This window comes from Dipodomys merriami, unplaced genomic scaffold (assembly GCF_024711535.1).
Source record: "Dipodomys merriami isolate MVZ:Mamm:240054 unplaced genomic scaffold, mDipMer1.0.p SCAF_2, whole genome shotgun sequence".
NCBI lineage: Eukaryota > Metazoa > Chordata > Mammalia > Rodentia > Heteromyidae > Dipodomys > Dipodomys merriami.
This window is the reverse complement of record NW_027203381.1, coordinates 45,225,843-45,237,230: the sequence shown is the minus strand read 5'-3', so window position 1 is coordinate 45,237,230 and position 11,388 is coordinate 45,225,843. Positions and strand designations below refer to the sequence as shown.

The 11,388-nt window shown below is 41.8% G+C and overlaps 1 protein-coding gene across 10 annotated transcripts in view; it reads left to right on the top strand.

Annotated features, from left to right (window-relative positions):
- The first annotated feature begins 2,281 nt into the window (after positions 1-2,281).
- Positions 2,282-11,388, top strand: part of Dlgap1 (DLG associated protein 1) — an 882,629-nt gene continuing 873,522 nt past the window's right edge. For 8 of the 10 annotated variants that reach the window (XM_070029508.1, XM_070029507.1, XM_070029511.1 and 5 more), the window contains exon 1: positions 2,283-2,685. The gene's annotated coding sequence lies outside the window, so the exon portion shown is untranslated. Of the gene's footprint in view, positions 2,686-3,307; positions 3,435-11,388 lie in introns of those variants that run through there. The other 2 variants (XM_070029510.1, XM_070029506.1) reach the window with 2 other exon arrangements.

The following is an 11,388-nucleotide window of genomic DNA, read 5'->3' as shown; positions in this document are numbered from 1 at the left end:
CAGGATTACAGGCTTATGCCTGTAATCCTACTCAGGAGCCTGAGATCTGAGGATTGTGGTTTAAGCCAGAGCTTGCAGGAAAGTCCATGAGACTCTTATCTCCAATTAACCACCAGAAAACTGGAAGTAGAGCTGTGGCTCAAAGTGTTAGAGTGCTAGCCTTGAGTAAAAGAACTCAGCGACAGCACCCAAGCTCTGAGTTCAAGCCCCAGGACCAAAACAAATTATAATGCAAATTTCACAGTCAATGTAAGAGAGTTCTCTGAGCATCAAATTCTTCTTTTAAGCTCTCTCATTTTAAAAAATTACCTATTTCCAACAATATATATATGTATCTGGAAAGGTGATAAATTCAGATGCCTCCTTTCTATTCTGGAAATTTAGAAATCAATGTTTCTGCTTTTCCTTCTGGTACAGATAGGCAGTCAATCAGCCTGGCCAGTCAGATGCTCAGCCTAGGTCCAGTAATGCAAGGGTTGTGGAAACAACTGACATTTCCCTTGTCAGTGTAGTACAAAACTGAACTATTTCTGTCTCTTCTGCTCCCTGTATCCTGCCCGATTCCTAGCCCTCTCTTTAACTCTGATAGCTTTCCACATCTTTCAAAATCATTTTCACTTGAGATAGTAAAATTTGGATTCTGTCACTTGCATCAGAAAACCTGAATAGTAACTGTCCTCTATAGATGCTTCAGATTAAATCTACCATAACAGTTTTGTATGAAAATTGATTTTCTACTTCAGGTTATTTATTGCCTAACATCTTCTAAATTGAATTGGGTATTGACAATTATATTGCCCTGCTTAATTAGGGGGATGTCTATAAAAGTTCTGTAGATTAAATATATTTACTATTCAGGAAAGGGAAGATGATATTTGGATTCTGGAAAATATTATGGGGTATTTTCAGATTCTGTATTTTCCCTTTTCATGAAGTCTGACTTGCAGCCTTTGTGTCCCCACATAATTCTAGAATTACTTTATTTTTTAGATAGTGCTAGGGCATTGGTGACTAGGAAAATGCAATGCTAAGAATTCACCTTATTTTATAGTTTATTTACTGATCCCCTCTTCTTTAATGGAAAAATCACTCTGTGAAATGGTAGAAAGGGATTATTTATCTGAGTCACAATTGTAAGGAAACCTTTTTTCACTTCTACTCATTTTTAGAGCAATGTTTTCTTTTGAAAGGGGGATATTCTATTAATATTTATAATTAGATAGCACATAAAATAGATGCTAAATCTTATGCTATAACGTTATGGGTACAGTTACATAAAGAAGATTACATACTTTTCAGCATAATGTACTCCTTGTGAGGTATAGAACAAAAGCTTTTTTTTTCCTTCATAAAAATGTCATTGCTTTTTTGGATGGAGGAAAACAGAACGACGGTGATTAAACACCATTATTTTAAGTGTTAATACTCAACGTAATATTCAACACTTGAGTTAATACTTAGGCGAGTAGGACGGACACACTTAATTGATTCACTTGTTTGCCTCTGATGCACCTCTCAGTTGTCTATCCACACCGGATATTAGGCGCTGTGAAGCAACCTGAATCCACTCTCCGTTCAGAGCTGGTAGAGATGCGATAAGCCATCTCTGGGAAGGGGCCTGGCTTTCTGTGTCCTTGTGGCAGATAAGGAGGAGTTTACCAAGGTCAGAGGAGGACAAAAAGAGAAGCACTTTCTTCTAATTGTCTTAGGCCAAATGAACCTAAGATGAACTAGATCGGGCAAACGAACCCACACAACTCCCTGAGGAAACTGAGACTGCCACGAAGAGCTGTTGAAGAGTACTGGTTGCTGGGTCACTGGTGCTGGTTCACTGTGATGCATGATCCTAACTTTCCTACCCCCTCTCCTCCCCGGTGATTCTCCCCCCTCCCCCCAACACATTCTCTGGACGGTGGGGATGGAGAGGAGAGGTTGCCAGACCCTTGGCCCAACAACTTCCTCTTCCGTGCTGAGAAGTGCGCAGAGTTCCATTCTCTTCCTCAGCATCCAGGTTGGCAGGCTCGGCGGGCGCGCGGGGTGCAGGTTTAATTCTCCACCGACGCTACGCTGCGCCCGGGGCCGATGCCACGCCCACGAGCGGGTGGCAGCCTCGCGGCCCGGCCCCTCCGCTGCTAGGCTTCCCCTCGGGGTGGCGCCGGCCGCGCGCTCCGGGAGAGGGCGCCTCCCCGCGGCCTCGGCGCACGTGCCTGGGCCGCTGCCAGGGCGAGTGGCCGTACCGTAGTAGCTGAGGCGGGTGGGAGAGTCTGGCTCCGGGCCGCGGCTGTCACCCGCCCGCCAGCCCGCCGGCTCGGGTGGTTGGGCGGAGGAAGCGCGGGACTCCTCCTCCCCTCCGTATTAACATGCGCCCATGGGCGGGTGACCAGCGCAGCCTCGCCGCCCCAGCTCGCCGCGTCCCGGCGCTCAGCCTTCGCCACCGAAGCGAGCGCTGCGCTCCCGGAGCCTCAATTCCGGGGACACGGCCTCGCCGGCACCTTCCGCCCAGGGGAAACGGCCAGACGCGCGGCAGCGCGAGCGGCCGCCGCGGCTCCTACCCCGAGTCCTTCCCGTTACCTCGCTGACAGCTGTCCCCACCTCGGGGTCCACTTCCTCCCGTCCTCCCTCCGAGACTACTGGGACCGACCGACGGATGCAGCCAGCGACGATCGGACTGCGGGCAGCGGGAAGGTAAAGCCGGGCTGCGCCGCGGGGCTGGGGCGTGCGCGTCGCGGCGGCCGCGCGCTGGGTGGCTCCTGCTCGCCGGGAGGTCGCCGCCGAGGGACCGCGGCTGCGGGACCGCGGGCCGGGCTCTCTCTCCACTGGCTCTCGCCCTCACTTCACCCGGCCCCTGTCGGGGTGTCCTCCCGGGCCCCGTGGGGACTCCAGGATCTCGGGGGGTTGGGGGGAGCGCGTGCCCTTCTCCAGGCATGCGGTCCTCGCAGGTGTCCTCCGGGGAGCCCGGGGAGGGAAGGGACCGGTTTCTAATTACGACAGGGTCCCTGAAGGAGAAAAAGAGGGGACACACGGGTTCCCCAGTCCCCATAATCTCTTCTGGACAAATCCACACCCCCCTTTCGCTCAGAAACACCCCGCCGGGAAGGAGAGGGACGCTGTGCACTGCAGGCGACTTCTCCACAGGCTTCTGGGTCTTTTGCAAAGCAAGTTGTTGCACTTGCCGTGGGGGGTGACATTTTGGCATTGTGTGTGTGCGTGTGTGTGCGCGTGTGTGTGTGGAGAGATCCCTCCCCTTCTGTGTGTGAGAGAAAAGCAGAGACACAAAGACAGAGATGCGGAGATCGGAGAGAGGAAGCAGAGGGAACGCGGTGCGAGCGGGCGGTCGCAGGAGACTCGCCCCGCCGCCGGTGGCGGAGGCCAAGTGCGGGCTGATCGCATCGCGTGGAGGGCGATGAGAGCCAGTCTTCAGCGAACTGAATGAGGTGAATGAGGGGGGGCTGGAGCCTAGGTCTCTCCTCGGGAATGGTGAGAGAACAGATTGCACTTTGGTGAAGAGAGGGGTCCGGCTGCAGCAGCGGGGAGGACCCTCCGTGGGCCGAGCTACCGTGAAGACCCTGCAATCCCGACCTGCTGAAGGCGAGCAGTTCCCGCTTCTCTGTGTAGCCCGGGAGACTGTGGAAGGGGCGGCCCGCGGCCAGGGTGCCCGCGACGGGAGACACTGAGGGGACTGTGCCCGGAGCGGTTCTGCCCCTGGCGGCTCGGGTTGGCCCCCCTCGTGGCCTGGTGCGCTGCGGAATTTTGTCTTTCAGAAGGACCGGCATGCAGAGGGGAAGGGGCTGGAGAAGGCCAGACAGCGAGGACAGGGATGCGTGTGTGTGTGTGTGTGTGTGTGTGTGTGTGTGTGTGTGTCTGTGTGTGTGTGTGTGTGTGTGTGACATCTTCTATGGATGGATCCAGGAGATTCTTTACTCCGGGTGTCTCTTGTGTCTCTTGTGCCACAGACCCAAGGAGATAGAGGATGTGGGAGGTGGATGATCCCTGCCTCCTGGCACAGCAGGAGAAGTTATGGAATTACAAGGAGGGAAGATGTATAATAAAAGTAACAATTAAAGATAGCTCTTGAGCTTTGATGCGCTTCATGAATGGCTTGGTAGAAAATGGTGATGAATCAATCTTCTGTGGACTTAGACACTGGATTGAGGCATGCTTAAAAGTAAGAATGAGGTTTTAAAACCCAAGGCAAACACCTTGCAAATTATCATATCATTATTTAACCAGAAAAGAGCTGTTCTTTTTGGAAGTCAAAAGGCTTTTCTTTGGAATTGTTATTTATAGCACAATCTCAGTTTTAGGAAGCAAGTGTCTATTGACCTAGGTCATTTTTGCATACGAAAATTTCTTTTCATTCTTGTTACTTAAAGCATTCTTTTTTATTCCAACAGTTCCGTGTTTATTCTAAAAATGACATGAAATGGCAAGAAATACTACAAGGGCTGTAGTTCATCCAGTGCCAAATAGAATAATTGTCTTTGCTTAAATTTTTAAAAAGAAAATTCAATATATAAAGAAATGTTAAATATATCTATGTAATATGCATGGAATTTATCCCAGAAAATTCATACTTCAGCATGGGGTAAGGTAGATAGAAATCTTTCTTCTTAATTTAATTTGGCTTTGGAAGGTCCATTTAAATAAGGTCACTGCTCAACTCCTAGTTCTAGACCTACAATTCTGTGATTTTTTTTCCTGACTTATGAGAAAACATTACACACTTTAGATGAGAAAATCTTTAATGCTCTGGCAACTGTGGAGTGTTTTTTTAAATTACAGCTATCGTCATTTCTCTATGATTCCACAGTTAACAACATATAAAATCATTTATCTAAAATATTAGTGATGGAATTACTTGAAAAATAAGCTAGTTAATGTATACTTTAAAATTTTTGATGTAGTTTTCTGACCAAGTTCTTCAACTTGCTTTAGGGGATTCACAGATATATGAATATTCGCTGGGGAGCCTTGTTATGATATATAACATTTAATTTCTCCCTCAGGATCAATTTTTTTGTCAAGACTTCATGTTAAGAACACAATAAAAACTTGATTTATCATATTAATGTTATTCAGAGCAAAAGGAAACAAGTCTTTCCTCCCAAAATTTTGTGTAGCCCATATAGCGAAATATCCCAAACCTAACTGTGAAGTTCTGCATTCTAGATTATCCTAAGTTTAAATGCTATGTTGAGTTAAATTTGGAGACAGAATTAACATGTACTTTGACCCTGTGTGTGGTGTACACCTTTGTACATTTAAATTGTAGCCATTTAGATTGATTTTAAGAGGAGAACATGTTTTACAAACTACTTATTTAGAGGTGGGTAGATTTCAACTATATTTTGAGAGAAGTACTACATATTTCTTAGTATTACATATTTCTTAGAATTCAGTTTGATTTTACATAGTAAAATTCAAATTAAAAAAGAATATTATTGTGATAGCTAATATACATTTCTATAGTGGACCTTCTATGGCTAACTCAAACTCATATGATGCCACCTTCATGATTATTATTACTAGAGGAACAGGAATTGTTTGTTTTTCCTTAGGAAACATCCAATTGAAAGATTTTCATGATGTCATCTCTGTAGAAACCACACTTACTTTCCTTCTTAAATTAAGGAAACAATCTAGTTGTAAGTCCTTCAGTGTATTTCCTCTTAAATGAGGTTTCCCCCTGTTAAAAGAACACTATTAAATCAGGAAAGCTGACTACCTACCTGCCATAGTTATAACCTGGGTCTAGGTTGGCCATGTATACATTCTTTTTTATTTTAAAGAAATACTATCACCTGAATTCCCTTTGCTAACCTTCTAGAAAAATCTTTGTGTTGCATGGACTCTTGAAGATTCCAATGTACCCCATTGTCTCTTGTACGATCTTCTTTTCCAGAAGACTCTTAACTAGTTATAGTTCTCCATTTTCCAAGACAAGCATAACTGCAATTAACCCTGAACCACTTCCTTAAAAAAATTCTTATCATAGAAAATTAGTAGTTTAGTTCTTATCATAGGTTGATGAAGGTGACTTTGCTTAGATGTGTGGTTTACCAGAAATTGCCAAATGTGTTCCTAAGAAGTTCTAAAACTTTCTCATACCCCAAGTAGGTTGCAGAAATAGCCTTCTGACAATATCCACAGATAGGTGGTTGTATATATGAGCCAGTACTTTACCAAGCCCTTTTATTCCAATACATATGTATTTAACATGACAATATACATTTGCTGCTCCTTTCTCTATAACCCTATAACATATGGCCAAACAGAACAAAACTAGTGGCCAAGAACAAGAAAAGATGGTGTGGATATAAAATAATTAAAAAGATGAAAGATTACCCTTGGATGGCCTCTGCTTCTGATTCTGCATAAGGGCTGATGTTGCATGAAGTCTTTGACCTAACACTTTTACACCCTTCATTCTATTCTAAGTAGTAGGAGCCAGATGTCTATTATATGAGTGACAAACTTGGGATATTTTTATCCTTTGTTGACCTGGTTGGTGTTTATTATTTCTTCCTCCTATACATGGTAAGGTCCACTTTATAACAAGTAATAATCCACTTAGCTGGAAAACTAGCTCACATCCAGGAAGCCTCATTTGATAAGTAGTTAAGAAGAGAACATTTCTGGGACATGATTGCCTGTTTATGTTTGGTTGCAAACTAGGGATCAGTGCTCTGAATAGATGATGAGGTTGAGAACCCTCCTCCTTCTTCCTAGAATTTGCCAGAAACTAAACCATTCATTTTTACACTCACTCATATTTGCTCATTGGTTGTCACTGACGATTTTTCTTGTTCAATGTCTTCTTATCAGATTTGGAAGCAAGAACATGACTGTGAGCCTTAAAAGCGTGCAACTTGGCTTTGTCCAATATTACTAGATTTTCCTTAGTATTCAGCAGAATGGGGGCTTGTAGAAGCCATGGATAAGCAATCAGAGAAGGAAGAATGCTGTTTTGCCTTACTTATCTCCCCAACCTTGGATCTGAATCTCTATCAGGAGGTTCAGACATTTAAAGGGCTCCCTCAGGCAGCTTGGGGGAAGGTCTCTCTGGGCATATTTCCAGCTTTCTTCCTTACTCTGTGACACGGTTTTGGCTAATTTGAAAACATCTGCTAGAGTAACTTCCCTGTTAATTCTACTACTGGCAAGCATTTATGAGTATGTATGTGATAGGCAGACTGGCATTAACCCTCACTCTAACCTCTTGATTATACCCTTTCCCTGGAGACCCTTTCTTTCTTGGTTTCAATTTCAGTGGATGCTCAGTGGGAAATCTATTTCCGGACTAGAAAATTTTCTGCTAGATATCAGGCTGGGATTTCTTTACAAAACATAGGCTGCAGTTTCAGAAGAAAATGGCATTTTGATCTTGTCTGAGACTTTGCAAACAACTAGTCTTTGATATGATTCATCACAGTATACTCACAAGAAAGCAAGGCACATCACTTCCTTCAAAGCTATTTTCCTGCAAACATTAACCCAGAAGGCAGGGTAACTGTCTCATTCTTTCAAATACAGATGCAGCTTCCCCATTTAGAATGGTGGAAGGGTCACAGGGGAATCTTGAAACAGTGACACATTTGGAAATTCATGTGTGAATTTCCTGAGAAATTCAGATGAGACTCACTTGATTCTGTAGTCATTGTGAGGGAGAATAAAAGGTCCTTTTCCCCTTTCCATGGAACATTATTTCTTATATTGTTTCTTCTTTCCTAGACTGCAACTGAAAAGTCATTTAATTAGTGCTGCTCCACGGTTGAATACAGTTTTAGCATTTTATTATCTTTTCATGGATCTTTTACAGTAAATAAGGATGTGTTGTCTTGTGATGGTCTAACTACCTTCTCTACCATGAAATCAAGAACTAAATGTAGGGCATGTTCATCAGATATCACTAATGCCTCACATAGTACCTGACACTTTATAAGTGATCAATAAACATTGGCTGAGTTAATGAAGGAATGAAGGAATGAGAAGTTGAGTGGATGTTGATCTGTGTTCCAACTGTTAGGACCAAAACTCTGAGGAGAGCATTCCTTGGCTTTTTCATGGCTCTCCTTGCAGGGTCAAACTCTGTATCCTTTGGCCCTATGCATACTTGCATAATACCTAGAAGGCACAGAGCTGATCCCCAAATGGACAAAATATCATGCTAAGGATTTTCTAAGTATGAATAGAGGATTCTGAAATAAAATGAGTATTATAGAAAAAAGTCTTTCCTTTCTTTTTCTTCCCTTTTTTCAAAATAATCATATCGATAGTTTCCTATTCCACTCCCATTTCTCCCACTTTTTAAGACTTACCCTCTTTTTCCTGTCCATTACCTTAGAAACTAGGCACTTCTTTTTTGCCTTCACTAAATCTGATACATAGTTTCATTTCATTTTCTATCTAAGTGCCTTCTATTTCCTGGAGATTAGGAGGTCAAGGGATAGCAAAGACACTGGCTGGTATGCAGTTTGCAAATGAAAGGAAGCAAATGTCTGTTGAGGAATGAATCCAATGAGAGGATGAGAGATGAATTTACTGGGAAGGAGAGAAGTGGAGGGAGAGAAGTAGCCTTGCTTGAGGCTGCTTTTTTTCTTTAGGCACTTAATTACATCCTATATGGGGTGGCTCTTATTTACAGGAGTTACTGAGGATCGTATGTTTCAGATACTAAGGAATCACAGTCTTCAAGGTTTTTCTGTGATTTTTTTTAAAATTCTAGTTTCTTCCAAGCATTAGAGGCTCATGCTTACAATCCTAGCTACTCAGAAGGCTGAGATCCGAGGATTACAATTAGTTCAAGCCAGAAAGTCTATGACACTCGTATCTACAATTAACCACCCAAAACCTGGAAGTCAAGTACAGCTGTGACTCAAGTAATAGGCACAGCCTTGGGCAAAAAAGCTGATGAAGAGCATTCTGGCTCCTAGTTCAAGTGCCAGTATCAGCACATATGCACATGTGTGCACTTGCACACACACACACACACACACACACACACACACACACACACACACAACTAGTTTCTGGTTAGATGTTGAGTGTATTTCTGCATCGATTCTCTGCTTCTGGGATATGTGGGAGGTAGGAGAAGATGAGCCAGCTTCCTGCCTGCTCTAGCCTGCTGTTGTATCCTGCTCTGAGTTGCTTGGTCTACTGAGCCTTGAGTTGTCTGTGAAGAAAGGTGAGACTCAATGTGGCCATGGTCCATATTTTTCATAAACTGTGCTATGAAGTAATTGCTCAAGATTTATGTGTATTTTGTGGATAATTTAAAGCATTTTTCTTGGGTCATAAGATTTCTAAAGTATCTTGATGGTAGCTATATAGTATTTGGTATAATGTATATTTTATGTATGTATAAACAAAAATATATTATTTCCTGGGTATTCATTACCTTGGAGAATATAGAAGTTTAAGACAGTTCAACTATTGGGCATCTTAAAAGGTAATGAAAAAGGTATGATTAAGTTATGGGAAATAATTAGTACATTGTGTTCTAGGATAAAACTAAGTAAAAATATGTAAAAGTAAATACTCGAATATATGGGACCAATCATATTTATTTTGAACTTTTCTGGAATGGTGGAATTAATAAAAATGTGATCATTGCAAAATATTTCCTAAAGAGGAAAGTCTTAGAGCTAGACTGTACTTCATAGGTAGAGCACTTACCTAGCATGTACAAAGCCCTGAGTTCAGTTCCCACCTCTACACAGACACAGACACACAGACACACAGACACACAGACACACAGACACAGACACACACACACACAGACACACAGACACAGACACACACACACACAGACAGACAGACACACACACACACACACACACACACACACACACACACACACACACACACACACACACACACACACACACACACCCCAAACAAAAAGTAGAGGGAGGGAGAATAAGGAGGGAAATATATAGGCTCGTTATGGAATGGTAAGGATTAGATAGAAATAGGAACAAGGGACACCTTTAGGTAAGGTAAAACATTTACAAAGACATGGAGATGTAAATGAATTTGGCCTGTTACTGGTCTGGTAGTTAGTCCTTTAGTTCCCCTAGTGAATTTTAATTAGACCTGGAAATGAATTCAATTGAGTAAGATGGAGACGTACTACAGACGGTATACTGATTGTACAAGAATGTTAGAGTTGATGGAAGCTACTCAAGGATTTACAAAGTAGATGACTGAAAGAAAGGGACTCTTGGATTTATAGAGCTGGAAGGGATGAGTGGGGTTGAGAGAGTTGGAGGAGAATAATAGAAAGGGTGACATTGATCAAGATGCATTGTACTCATAAATTGATATGTTGTACTGAAACCCCTTTGTGCAACTACTGAAAGATAATAAATTTTAAAAAGAAGCAGACATTTAATCTCAGATTCCCATAATATAGCCTAAATTGTTGAAAACTGCTCTAAAAAAGGTTGAACCACTGAAAATATTTAGAAATATTTTCAAGTAATATTAGATTATTTTTTAATCTTTGTGTTGTATTTTGGTTGTACAGAAAATTAAATAATATTGATAACAAACACCTATGTACCTATTGCCGAGATTATGAAATAGATGTGATAACGTGAGTATGTTGGTAATTCCAATGTTCTCTCTCTCTTTAAGCATTCTTTTTTCTCACAACTACTCAATATATGGATTACATCTTTTGTCATTTTTCTGAATTTCAGTGTGTTTTCTTTATTTTATGTTCTTTGTTCAAAATTTTATTTTTACCTCTACATCACATCATACAACTATATTATGATTACTATCTCAAGTTTTTGTCAAAGGATGTTTAGGTTGTTTCCTGAGAGGCTTTTGTGAATATTCATATGCACATTACTTGTGTTAATAAAGAATTCCTTAAGGTGTGTTCTTAGGAGAGGATTGTAGGAGAGTGGTATCCTTAACTGATGACACCAAATTACCAAAAATGATTGTAGCTATTTGTATTCTTACTAGCAATTTATAAGATGCACTTTTGTTCCACATCCTTGCCAATACTTCCAACACCTTATTTTTTGTTTGCTAATCTTATAGATGAGAGAGAATATATCATTGTAGTTTTACTTTGTTGTTCCCTGACTGCTAGTAATGTTTGCAAATTTTTCCTTCACTTTACTAAAATTTTGGCTTTTGCAGATTGTGTTTTTATACACATTCTTTACTGCCTTCCTGTTACTTACTTTTACTGAGTGGTTTGAAAGAGTTTTTAATATATTCTGGATGCCAAAGACTTCTTTTCCTTCTTCTTATAACAGCATTTTGATGATCTTCACCCAGTTGTAATCTTTTATTTTTATGGTGTCTTTGGGAGAAAATATTATGTTTAAATTTTAAAATAGATGAGATTTTTATTCCTCTCTTTGT